Below are 14,050 nucleotides of genomic sequence, written 5' to 3' on the forward strand. Positions count from 1 at the left end.
ATACCCAAGACCCAATTAATACAAAACAGCTGAAAGAAGTGTACAAGGTCCCAAAATTATTATTCTAAATCCAAGTGAGTCCAACTTGCTGCAGAAACTTTGGCCACACAGAGCCTGAAAAGAGGACAACAAAGTTCAGTGACTCCTTGTGTGCTCCCACCCAGCAGACTGGAACACCCACTGGTGCCACAGGACCTGGTTTGCCATTTTCTCCCCTCTAGACCTGCCTTTGCCAAGAACCCATGAAGTTCTGCCAGCTGAGCACGTCCTGTTGCTTGGCTGTAGATATTTCATGGTTTTCAGTCCTGTCCACACTGTTCTCCCTGACCTAGTGCTATCCAACAGGGACAAGACAAACAGCTGGTCTTCCTTTCTTCATCAAAAATATGGCATGTAGACACAAAATGTATAATACTTTTGGCATAACTTTTTAGAACATTTGACATCAGTCTTTCTATGAGTCTAACATACAAGCAAGACCTTAACTTGATTGGAGCAGTATGTAATGCACCAAAGCACAGAAATAAGTGTTGAAGAATATTGGAATCTACTTCTAATGGTTATTGACAGACATCAAAATAATACTAATAAAATCCTTAAGTCATAAAATGGATTATAAACAGATTTCACAAACTATAGGCCTTAGTTCATGTCTCTTAGCACGAGACATTTCTATAATTCAAGAAACATTCTCCTGTCAGGAAAGTAAGGATAAAGATCAGGAAATGAGGGGGGAAAAGTCCCTATGTTTCAGCTCTATGAACAAGAGAGCCTGTAGCCCAACCTGACTTATCAGCTGTATTTTAAAAGGCTCACTAAAGAAAAGAAACCACCAAGGCTGTCCAGGGCACTTTCACTGCCTGTACCAGCCATTCTCTTCCATTTGTCTTCATCCTCTCAACTGACTCACGCTTTTCCTTAAGAACACCTTTGAATCACTGCCTGCATCTTTCAGACTTTCCAGCCTAATTTTCTCTTCTGTTCTGAGTTCAGTTCTTCTACCCTGGTGCATCATTAACTACTCACTGGTGTGCCAGTGAGCTGATTGCAAGAATCACTGGAAAGAATTACGTCTGGAGTAAGCAGCGAGTAAATAGCTGGTGCTTGACTTGCACGTTGTTCCCCATCTGCTTTTCATGGCATTCCATCACAAGCTTTCCCTTTATCTCAGAGAAGCTCTAGCAAAACACAGCATTGAGGTGGTTGGAATCCCCCAAGGCAGAGAGGAGCCAGCCAAGGGACATGGAGCAACACGGTGTCCATGGCCCTATTTTTGTGTATTTTGGTAAGACTTGATCCCAGCACAGCTTTGCTTGGCTTCAGTGCAAGCAGAACCATCACTCCTGCCATGCACACAGCAACCTCCCCACCACACCCAGCCTGAGACAGCAATCCCACACACGAGCACAATTCCCCAGGAACACTCAGCATTCATCCCCTGGGGAAATCTGCAGCTCTCTGTTCTGAAAGACTGCAGCATTCCTTGATCAGCACATATCTCGAGATCGCTTTTTCCTCTGCCCCTGCAGATTGGCACAGCCTGTCCTGTATACACAATATCAATCATCCTATTAATCACTTACAGAGTTTAGTGTCTAAGTGAAAGGTTTCCATTTCTGTTATGCCAATTACTTGCACCATGCCCTAACCTTAAGAGAAACATTCCTCATGAAGTTCACTCTGCTCAAACCATAACTGCAGCCTCTGTCTGTTTTAAAAAACAGTGTTTACCTTCTGAACATTTGCTTTTTCCAGCGTGCTCTGCCTCAAGGCTTATCTGCCATTTGAAGAAAAACAGACTGAAACTGTGATGAACTATGTAAAATTTCCTCCTCCTGTTCACAGTAGGTCTAACACTGCTGCAGAGCAGCAGATTGCCACAGGTTACCCCATTAGTCAATTAAACTTTGTGACTCTGAAGTTACTGAACTAATGCAGACATTAGTGGTTTACAGCTGGTATTTGTGGGCAACATAATATTTTATGTTTCCTTTATAAAGTTTGGCAGCTGATTATGGGCTCACTAGTGGGTTTCAACTACAAAGAGCTAAACCTTAACATGTAATCTTGGTTGGCTTTCAAACACATCAGCGTTCAAAAGGACTCTTGGAACCAAACAGATTTCTTGGAAAAGAAATCATCTGGGTCTAAGATATGAAGAAAATAATACCATGCAGGCAAATTTATTTATATTTCACTTCAACACGTATCTATGTCCAGATGAAATAATATTCTTATTATGCAGAATTCCTGCATTTTGGGTAGTATGAGAGGCCAAGAAGATCCTGAATCCTACTCAACACATCTCTCCCACAGCACCTGTTACTACTCTTGATTATTTCACATTCAAATAAGATAGTCTAATCAATTAAAAATATCTAAGAAATCTCCATTATGGAATACAAGTCTCTTCTGGAGTATCAGCAGCAAAGTTGATTATCACTCCATTAAAAAGAAATCAGAAATTACATCTATACCAGCTTTGGTAAACCTCTTGACATTAGGTCTGCCTTGTCAATTTATTAATTTATTTTAGCATAATTTGTAGGATTAAGCATGCTAAGAACAGTGCAGCTACAGTGGTAGCTTTAAGAAAACAGACGTGGAAGGAATTATTTCAGTGAGAATAGAAACATGAATTGGACTAGAATGGTACAAGACATCATGAAAGTGAGTTCAGATGAGCTATTAAGGGAGCTTTACTCATAAACATGTCCTGCTATGTTCTAATAACAATTTAATTCAACACATATTTTGTAGATGCTGAAGACTGAGTCACACAACACACACACTTATTACAAACAGGGATGCTTGGAGCAACTGGAGCAAATCCTGCTTCATTGCAACAATTCCTCTGAATTGCTTCATCTTTCATTCTTCTCTAAAGACTATCAAGTGAATTCAAGACAGATTTTCAATGTCTTAAAGCACCAGCATTCCCAGGAGTGCACAGATTTCCTCTGCTACATCACTTGAATTTCAGTTGATAATTACTCTGCTCAGCCACTCAGCTCTTCCAAAACATCCGGACGCTGTCTCAGCCCTCACCCTCTTCCTTGGGCTGGCTGAAGTTCATGCCTGGAGAAGTCAATCCACTTGTCTCCTCACACTTTGTGCCTCTGCCTTCCAGGCTCTGCAGCCTTGGCAATCACAGCTGCTCATTCCGGACAGCCTGGAGCCTCCCTGCCCTCCCTGGGGCTGATCTGACACCCCAGCACCCCACAATGAGCAGAGCAGCTCTCATAGGGGAGCCAATAACAACAGCAATCAGATGCTGCAGTCTTGCACAATCTTCAGCTCAATAATTCAGAAGGTATAGATAAATAAAATACCTTATACAATGTTCAAATCCTCTTATGTACATAAGGATGCAAAAATCCAAAGCAACACTACAAGATTGCAGCAAGTTCCTATTGTAGTCAGAGGTTGTTCTGCTACCATCTGAACCCTCTCTCTATTATAATATCCAAGATAATTGGATAATAAAGTTTGGGCCCTTATCATAGTTGTGAATCTTAAACACACCCAGGTCAATCCCTAACTTAATTCTTCAACATCTTCAAGACTATAGGTTTGGGGTCCTTTAATCAGCTGCTCATTTCAGAGCTCTGGTTGCCCAGTTGTTCTTCTCCAGGCACAGAAAAGCCAAATTGAAGACTCTTCCTAAAGCACAAACCAGTTCTCTCTCTACAGCTCTGTAATGGTTTGGTTCTGCAGCTTCTGATACAAGGGCACAAGCTCATGGGCACACAAAACACACTCATGCTGATGTTCTTTCTGCAAATCTTGTGATTGCTTTAAGACAAGGCTCTATTTTGTGCTTTAAAAAAAATAAAATCTTTTCTTTTATATTTTTCTTATCTGAAAAACTGCCAGACTTCAGGCCTAATTCTGTTACCTTTTGGTCAAAAAATAAATGGCCTCAATTTAGTTCCCTTTCTAGAAGGAACACAGTTGTTGCATTTGGTTAAAGCCATTAATTATCAATAACTGCTCAAAACCAGTAAATTTGCCTCTATTTCAGAGAATTCTCAGGTGCTCATCTAGCAAACAGTGACATTCCTAACAACAAAACTGAAGATCCTTGATGCCCAATAATTTCATGGCAGTAGCTGATTTTGCATTTCAGTGACAAGCACAAATCCTAGATAGCCAAGATTCTGAAAAACATTTATTGTCTAATTAATATTATTTGTCTTTAACCCAAGACAACATTACACAAAATGAAAACCCATGGAAAACAAAAATAACCTGCCATCTAAGGAGAAGGAGCACCAGACTTAATTGTAGTCCTCAGATATTTCTTCATTTACATCAATAAAGAATTCAATAAGAGCAGTAGGGAAACTGTATTTAAGGAAAAATGAACTGCCATACACTTCAAAAAACAGCTCTTACCCAAGTTAAACAGCTCCAGGATTCTTTCCTGTCCAGCTGCTTCCTAAGTTAGGTAAATATTCATTTCTAGGCACAGAACCTCAAACACAAAGTTGAGTTTCTGTTCCTGCTACGTTTTCAAAGTGGTTACCACACACCAGTTCAAAGTAGGGACAAACAAATCAGTCCAGAACCCAACACTGGGAAAGGAATCTTGAGTCAACCAACACCCCACAATCTACAGGGAAGATGAATTTCTCTTCACCTCATTTTTTTTTTGTATTTTCCAAGAAGGAATGCATAAAATTTGTGTGTCACAGAACAAAGTTAGGAACTAATAAAAACCTCTCTTGTTCTCCCTAAAAACAGGTCAGGATCCAACACACCATCTAGAATTCCCATCAAAACAAACCTCACCAGGGACACAACTCACGCAATTTCCAAATGCTCATGAAGAACAGAAGAAAAATAATTTCCCAAGAAACTTAAGAGCACCTGTTTTGAAGTGACAGCACACATCCTTTGCTATGATCAATCTGTACCTCATTCCAAAGGGTTTATTTTAAATGGCAAATCCACAATGAAAACATGGGAGTCAAAACCCAAGTGATAATGAATTAATCCAGATTCCTGGATCTAAGGAGCTGCGGATGTTTTTCATTAGCCCAATTCCTCCAAGTACCTGAAGCAGCCCTCACTCCTGAGAAAAAAAGGCTTTTTCTGTGCCACTGCACTGCTGAAGGACTTGGTCAGCCCAAAGCATCCTGAGTGGCAGCCGAGTCATCCCCTGCAAGTTTTTCTGTGCTTTGTTTCCCCTTACTCAGGTAACAGCACCTGAGCTGAACAAACCTGCATTTTCCACAGCAATGCATCTTCCACCCTTGACCTGGCTATCTCTTGCACTCCAGAAACTTAAAGCCATGAGGAAAACCTCCTTGATTTTTAGCACAGTTAAAAGCTGGAGGCAAAGCTGGAGGTTCAGTAAAGCCTCCCCCCTTTAGGAGTGCTTTGGTTCTTGGTTTGGGATCATGCTAAAACCAGCACCAGGAAAGGGACAAAAATGCACTTCCATGTGTGAATGTACCCACAGAGCAGATTCTGGCTGCCCTTTCCAGTCCTCACACACGCAATGTCTGTTTTATTATTTTAACCATTTTCCAGGATTTCTGCTGTGTAGCTGATTTTCTTTAATGGGTATGAACTGCCACCAGCCTCTTAACCTTAAATGACCATAATTCCCAACAGAAAGCACTTGGCAATTCTCTCTTTTGCCTTCAATCCAAGAACTTCAAAGTTCCTGTGATAAACTACTCAATTATAACACTATCCTGAAGCCCTCTGGCAGCACAATCTGCATATCTTCACATTGAACATATTTTCATCTTCAGTTTTGCAATGCAGGAAATGAATTCCTGGGACTGGGTTTTATGAAATACACAAATCCCACTAGTTTCCAAATCACATGAGCAAGTAGGAACATCACTTCTAAGGAAGGACAAAAAACTTCAAAATCATATTCAGCTGAGGTAATTCCATTTTTTAAAAAATAGTACATTTCATGTCTATAAGAGATAAAATGTACTATCATTGTTATATAATTACATATATAAATATATATATACAATATATATAAATATATATACAATATTTTATATATATACTATATATACAATATAAATATATATATTCTTGTTGTATAATGACTTATTTTTTCTTATAATCAGCTGACTTTGCAAAGGAGCATGAGAATATATTTTTATTTCTACTGAGCTCTCTGAGACTGGCACTCTCTGAACCTTTCACATCATTTTGTTCAATAGAAGAAAAACATTCAAAGCCCTCCACCTGAGAGGGAATAAACCTATGCAACCAGCCCAGGTGGGGAAGGGCATGAGCAGGAAGATGCTTTGCAGCAAATCCTCCTGGAGCCCCACTGTGCCCCAAAACTCCAGCAGGGGCCCGTGGAGCAGCAAAGGGCACCTCAACCCAGACTGAGGGGTTGATTATTTGGAATAATCCACTGCTGTCTTGCCCTGTGGGTTTTTGACAGCCCATCTGCAATGCTGGGTCAATGCAGGCTCTCAGGACAGGAATGAAACTCTCAGGAATCTGTCTGGTGATGTTTGAATAGAGACACCTGTGTTAATTACATTAAAGTAAAGAGAGGTTAAGGGGAGATCCTACTGCAAACCAGCAGCTTGGAGACCACAGATCCCCTTCCCTGATCTGCAGTAAGAACAAGGCAGAGGTGGAGAAACACTAAGAGAGAAAAAAACAATCCTGCCACAACCACCAGTGCTTTCCAAATATTCTGCACAATTTCAGCAACAAAAACTGCACAGATCCACACAGCAACACTGGGATCCAGCAATGTGGATATCTTGTACCAGAGTAACAACCAACTCACTAGTCAACATTTCTGAATTTTTGCTGCAGTTGTTGGACACCATGTGTGTGACCCTGGATAGTTTCAGTCCTCAGGAAAATTTAAATAGCAATTAAACAGCCACACAATAGTTTGAGTGTGCAAACCCCATGCTGCAGTCCATCATAGTTTTGTAACACACCTACACGACAGCTTTTAATTCAAAAAAGGTTAGATGCTCTGTTCTGATTAGAGAAAACTTTCAGGTATGAGTCAGACTGTTTTCTTTCTGTCTGAACAATGAGAAAAAAGGGACCTTGGAGGTTAAGTGCCCTAATTTAGTGAATAAGCTGTCCATTCTTAAACCCATTACAGCAGTGCTGGGTTAATAACACACATTAAACGTCCAAATGATCTGGAACTGCTTGCAGACAACACACTTCTGCCCTCATCCTTATAAAAATACAAAAAAAAAAAAAAAAAAAAAAAAAAAAAAAAAAAAAAACTTGGCAAACTACAAATGTTAAGAAATATCCAGGAGAAAAACAAACCCTTCACTTTTTGCAACTTGTGCAGTTGAATTCCAGGCTGAATTCCCCACAGCAGACTGCAGTGGAAGTCACACCAAGGCCCATAGAAAGCAGCATAATGGATTGAGTAATTCAAGTATTCTGCTTCTTCCAAGGAAATACATGTTTGTCTCAGCCTGCAGGAATTCCTGTCTAATAATCAGAGTGTACAGGTTTCATTACCCACATCAAGGAATGGTTATGCTGACAGCATAATGTTTAACAGTGCATTTTACCCTCCTGTGTCCTTCACCTCTGTCCCCAGAGTTTGAACTTGCTCTTGATGCGCTCCAGATCTGCTCTGGCAGCGTCACCTGTGCCTGATGAAAGTCGGGGACACTGCAGGAGCAATGAGAGGGGTGAGGCTGGGCTGGCACTTTGAGTGCCAGAGCACACCTGGGCTGAGCAGGGAGAGACATGGAGCCCCAGCACAGGAGGGAGAGGACAAACAGCACCCAGGGGCACAGGAAACCTCTCTTTAATTTAATTCAACACTGCCCAAACCTCCAGTGATAGTCTAAGCAAAGTCAGAGCTCGTCTGGAGCTCAAGCTGGCAAGGGTCACCAAGAAAAGCTCCCAGCAGTGCATCAGTGTGACCGTGTTCACAGGGGTCTCAGGATGAGGGAAGAGACACAGATCTGACTCCATGTTACAGAAGGCTTGATTTATTATTTTATGATATATAGTATATTAAAACTACACTAAAAGAACAGAAGGAAAAGTTTCATCTCAGAAGGCTAGCTAAGCTAAGAATAGAAAAAAAAGGATGATAACAAAGGCAGCTGCCTCAGACTCTGTCCAAGCCAGCTGACTGTGATTGGCCATTAATTACAAACAACCACATGAGACCAATCACAGATGCACCTGTTGCATTCCCCAGCAGCAGATAACCATTGTTTACATTTTGTTCCTGAGGTCTCTCAGCTTCTCAGGAGGAAAAAATCTTAAGGAAAGGATTTTTCATAAAATGTGTCTGTGACACATCAGCTATAAAATAATTCATAGAATGACTGGGTTGGAAGAGACCTCCAAGATCATCAAGCCCAACTCATGCCCTAACACCTCAACTAAAATAATAAAATAATAAACAAGATTTGATGGTTCAGGGACAGACTGAGGTGCTCAGAGCTCTCACCAGCACAGCCTCCCATGTTCTGGTGTCCAAGGGGAGAGGAACAGCCAGAAGGGGCAGAGTATCAGGTCAAACATCCCTTGAGAGCTCCTGACCAAGCCTGCAGGAACACAGGACACAGCTGCAGGGACAGAGATCAGGCTGATACAGCCCAGCCTTGCCCTGACACCTCCAACACAGGCAAATGTCACCCCTGCCTTGGAAAGGTTAAAAAGCACAAAATGGCAAAGGACAGGCTGCTCAGCAGCAGCCTCAGTTTGGCACTGGAAAAGTCACTGAAAATACCACAGGAGGCAATTTCTGCTTTTCAAGACCCAAACAGACATTTTCTGTCTGAATTCCATGTTCCAGATGGAATGTTCTGAATTCTGTGTGAATTCCATGTTCTGCTTTGAGCAGAGCCTGAACCAGGAGACCTCATAAAGTCCCTTTCAACCTTAGTGATTCCATGATTCCACATTTTCTGCAAAGGAAAAGGTAAAACAAGTATTTGTTGTCTTTTGTTTCAGGGGAGTTCAGGGAATGGCAGAAAACTTTAAATATGAAGCATAAAAAATAGAAAATGCTTTAAAATACAGCTGCTACAGAAATATGGTTTAATATGAAGAAGGCAGGATGTGCACATCACAAAGAGCAGCAAGTACAGTTCTGTGCCAGATTAGCTCAAGCATCATTTTAATTCATACTAAAAATTAAACCCCAAGGTTAGCAACTGCACACACAAAAGGTCACTTCTTTACTTCTTTTCAATTCCTGATCTTGTTTAGCCATTCCTACTTAACTCCTCCAACTGCAGCTCTTCTCCCATGTCCTTGTTGCAGGGATTTCAGTGGCCAGCCCAGCCCAGGGCTGCTCCAAAGCTCAGGCAGAAATCAGACCAGGTCAAACATTCCCTGGGCCACATTTTCACTCAGTTACCACATGGACAACCTCATCAGGATATCAACAGAGATGTGCTTCAGTGTTTGACACTTCTGGACTCATCTGGGCAAAAAGCATCGCTGCAAAGTTCAGCAAAACACACTTTGCTTTAATTTTGTGTTTCATTTAAGTGTGGTGTGTGACTGAACAGATCACAGTGAATAAACTGCAGTGTCTGGGTGTTCTCCACTAATGCAGACAACCTGATATTTCAGACTTGCAATATTTCACACCTGCTCCTCACTGCTGTAAATACTTGATAATTTGGAAAGACATCCCACGAACAAACAAATTATTTTAGTGAAGCCTGGCATGAAAACCAAGCCTTGATTTCATCACCCTGCTCACTTTCAGACATGCACAGACTAGAAACCCTTCCCAGATCTTTTCCTGGAAAGGTAAGAGAGATCTCTGTTTATGTTTGGGGTTTTTCTTTTTGTTGCTGTTCAGGGCTTTGGGTTTTTTAATGTAAAAAGCATCCAGTTTCACCAAGTCTATTCATTCCTAGCACCAGCACACTGAGTGTAACATGTCTGCAGAGGCCACTGAGGAGCAGAGGAAGCCAAAATGCTGCAATAAAATGTGTAGGACAGTTTTAATATGTAAAATGAATTTTGAAGGAAGGGTTGTATTGACTTGATGTTAGCAACCAGATGTTGCAACCAATTTACAAGCAACTTTCTTCACTCTTGAGTGGATTGCCACCTTCCTTGTCTCCCATCCTCATCCCACTTTTGATTTTTTGCATGCTGCAGTAAAGCTGAATTGATTTCACAGTGTTTGCTAAATGAACACAAAACTCAAGTTTTCCTACAGCCTTTGCAGAGAAATCTGATGTTTCAAGTTACTGAAACTCCTTGTGCTTATAAAACCACTTTGTACAAACCCTGCTGCACACATGAGGGCTGTGGAAGAACCAGCTTGGAAATTATCTATTCTATAAAATGAAGTTAACATTAACTGGGATTAACTGGGAAAAATCCATTTTCATCATCTTCTAGAAAATTTCATAAGCAATTAGCTAAAAAACTTTCCAGAGGGAAAAAATGAACATAAAACTAAACCAATGCCAAACAAACCCCCCAAAAAATCCATAAAACCCTTCTGACTGCTCCTTATCTTCTGCTTCCTTTTCACATGTTATCTATTAAAACTCAAAGCTCCAAAGGATCATTGGGCTGTTTCCTACACTTTCACATTCTTATCTGAGAAATTTATATCCAGATGTGTGTTTTCATCTCTCTGAAGAGCCAGCCCTTCCCTTAGGGCCTTATTTCTCAGTATCTATTTCCACTTCTGGAAAACAAGCTCGCTTTGCTCAAGAATTTCCCTTCCATCATTTTTTATTTACCTTTTTTTTCTGGTTTCCAGCAAACCTCCCTGCTGCATTTACCTAGGCATGTCAGAAATGCACAATTGCCTCACTGTGAGCTCTCTTGTGCCCAGCTGTGTTCTCCACACCCCACCTCCAACCAGCTCCACCACTTCAAGAGGATGAGGCTGATTTCTCACCACTCTACAACAATTTCACACGAGTTTGTGACCCAGAGGCTCCCACGTTGCTCAGGGATGCTGCAACCAGCGCTGCCCTCCCCAAAGAAAGATGTTTCATCCAGGTTTTGCCAAAATCAGCATTTCAAAAAAACCTCCCTAACATAATGCCTCCCCAGTCCAAACAAAACCATCACACAGACAAAAGACAAAACTGGAGGAAATCCATAATTTAAGTTCCCACTGAAGCCCAGGCAAAACGTGCTCCAGGACAAACAGGAAGGCACAAGACACAAACTGGACTCATCTTCTCCTTGCTGAAATTTCTCAGAGTCATATTTAAACAACACAACTGCTTTAATTAAACATTGCTGTCTCCATAGCTGTGGACAAGCAGTGCATACATTTGCAGGATTACTTTAATGGGCTGGATGTCCTCTGGTCACATCTGCTATGTGAACTTTTCATGCTACACACTCTGTCCTAACCCAGAGAGGATGGGAAAACTGCTGTTTGCTGTTTCCTTATTGGAAAAAATCATTAATGTAAACTTAAATTTTATTCTTACATAGGGAATGGGTAACAAGGCAGGATTTCTTTGGTCTTTCACCTTGGATAAGACGGCACATCCCAAGGAACACAATTTAAAATTCTAAGGAAGGCTCTTCCATTTTTGGACAAACCTTTTGTGATTTTTAAAGGAAAACTAGAGTTAGGAATTGGAATATTTTGTATTTTGGGGCAAATTGTGAAAAAAATTCTTCCAAGTCAAGTCAATTTTTTTCTTTAGGGAGATCTGACACTGCAACATATGACACTGGTGTTGCATTTAATGTTAACAACCAAAACCTTCCTAGGCAGACAGAAAACCAACTATTTCAACTTAAAAAGCTGCTAAAACATTTGAAGAAGTGCTCAATATTGCCCAGTGCACACCCAGAGAAAATGGCAGAGATGACAATTCAATAGGACAGGTTTGCTAAACTGCCTTAAAATATTTGGTTTTACTCTGAGCTGAGAAAGTGGGGAAGGCTCACAACTCATGGCATCCTTTGGAACTTTCAGGATTATTTATTAGGTACACCAGTAATAGCTCACAGTCTATTAACACTTGTATTCTGCACAAGTAATTATCACATTCTTACCTGGCACAGGAGAAAAAGAAAAAGATCAACAGAAAAAAAAAGCCCAAGGATTCAGGAATAGTCCCCTAAATATTTGCATGCACTTGCTTCTGCTATCAAACTGTTATCTTCCTAATAGTAAAATACTTGTCTTCTGACACATTTCACAAGAAAGTTGATTTCCACACTCTTCCCCTCCATTCTGTGCCTCTCTCCCCTCACAGTGAAATCGCCAACCTTGACAGAATCCAGCCCTTGAAATAAAGTTTGGAGACACACATTAAAAGCTGCATTTGATTGTGCTGTGATTTTGGAGATCAGAACCTCAGCTCCACTAATGTGAAATTTATCACCATTTCTGTTATCATGCCTAAAAGTGCCCTCACAACAGCTCGAGATCCCTTCACATTGAGCACTGTGCAAACAAAGATTTCCCAAGGGATTTTCTGCAAAGAAAAAAGAGCAAAGGGAAGAGACAGAAGTGGTGAGTACAGCAGGCACTGCCCTCCATCCAACACAGCCGAACTTGCACTCTGGGTTTTTAACTGATGGAATTAAAATTACAGGAAATTTTTAGCTTTGTAAAACAAACTGTTGGCTTTGGGGCTTTTTTTGGGTTGGTTTTTTGTTGATATTTTTGGGGTTTTTGGGGGGTTTCTTTGGTTTTGGGTATTTTTTTTTTGTTGGTTTTTTTTGTTTGTTTGGGGTTTTCGTTGTTGTTTTGGGGGGATTTTGTTTGGGTTTTTTTGGTGTTTTTTTTGTTGTTGTTTTTTGTTTTTTTTTAAAGGACTGTTCCTATCAAGAAACAGCATCAGAATGGAAGGAAAAAAAGAACAAATCTATCAGAAATGGAGCTCAGCACCATCCTCCCTGCATTTTCTACAGGCATGTTGACAGGCTGTTAAAAATGGGGTTCTGATTCCCAAATCTTTGACCAACAGAGCAGCCTGTCCTCTCCTCCCAAGGAGCCCTGACTGACACAGAATCACCAATCTGTGTCTCTGCAGAATCAAAGGTGCTGAGGAAACACCCTGAGAAAGTGGAGGCAGCTCCTGTGTGCTGTGCTGTGGGGGACTGCAGGGATGCAGAGACAGCACAATGTCCCCACACCACAGAACAGGGGTAATTAATTCCTAAACACAACAATTAATTCCCATAATACAACATTAATTCAATTAATTCCCAAATACAACATTAATTCCAATTAATTCCCAAATAAAACATTAATTCAAATTAATTCCCAAATCCAGCACTGCTGCCACAAACCGCACTGACCAGGGCAGCCAGTGAGGCACCACCAGGGACAAAAATCTATAAATCATATATATATTATAATATATATAGTCTGCTATACATTTTTGTGTCCCAAAATCCCCAGTGCTGCTGCACTCCCACAGCATTTACAGATGTTTGAGAGCTGTATCAGTACCCTGGCACTAATTCCACCAGGCTGATCCCTCTGCAGGCAGCTGGAGCAGGAATAAAGGCAGGCACAGCATCCCACAGGAGTCTCCTGAGGAGTCCCTGTGACAGAAAGTTAAGAATAATTTCTGCAACTGTTGAGGAAAACAGGTAAAAATGAACTGATGGGAACATCAATTCTATAATTACTTTAGAAGCAAATTTCAGATAGATTTGAAGGCTGATCAATGGAAATTCAAGACAAGATCAGCTTTAAAACTGAGCTTTCTGCCTCATTTTAACCACACTCATCTTTCCTGTAAATGCTCCTTCAGCAGTGGCAGAAATGGAGACTTAAACCAATGGCTACAGTGTCATTTCTACCTGAGAGACAAAATTAGGGACTTAGAAGAAGTAGATAACAAATAGAAAGGTAAAAATCTAATTAAAAGCTCCAGAAATCTATCAATCATAAGATTAAAATCATATATTGCAGCCATCAAACAGATGGTGTAAAAGCAAAATACAAAAATCTATTCTGACAGAGACAACTGACAGACCAGATTCAGTTTCAGGGGAAAAAAAAAAGCTGAAAATAACTGGCAGAGGTAAGAATCAGCCTCTTAAATTCCCTTTTCTGTGGAGATGGCCTTCAACTCAATCTCAGATT

General features: G+C 40.7%; 1 protein-coding gene across 1 annotated transcript in view; it reads right to left on the bottom strand.

Annotated features, from left to right (window-relative positions):
* SLIT3 (slit guidance ligand 3) overlaps nt 1-14,050 on the bottom strand; it is a 495,630-nt gene that overhangs the window by 465,119 nt on the left and 16,461 nt on the right. The gene's annotated exons all lie outside the window — the stretch shown is intronic.

Source organism: Melospiza georgiana, chromosome 15, assembly GCF_028018845.1.
Source record: "Melospiza georgiana isolate bMelGeo1 chromosome 15, bMelGeo1.pri, whole genome shotgun sequence".
Classification (NCBI taxonomy): Eukaryota; Metazoa; Chordata; class Aves; order Passeriformes; family Passerellidae; genus Melospiza; species Melospiza georgiana.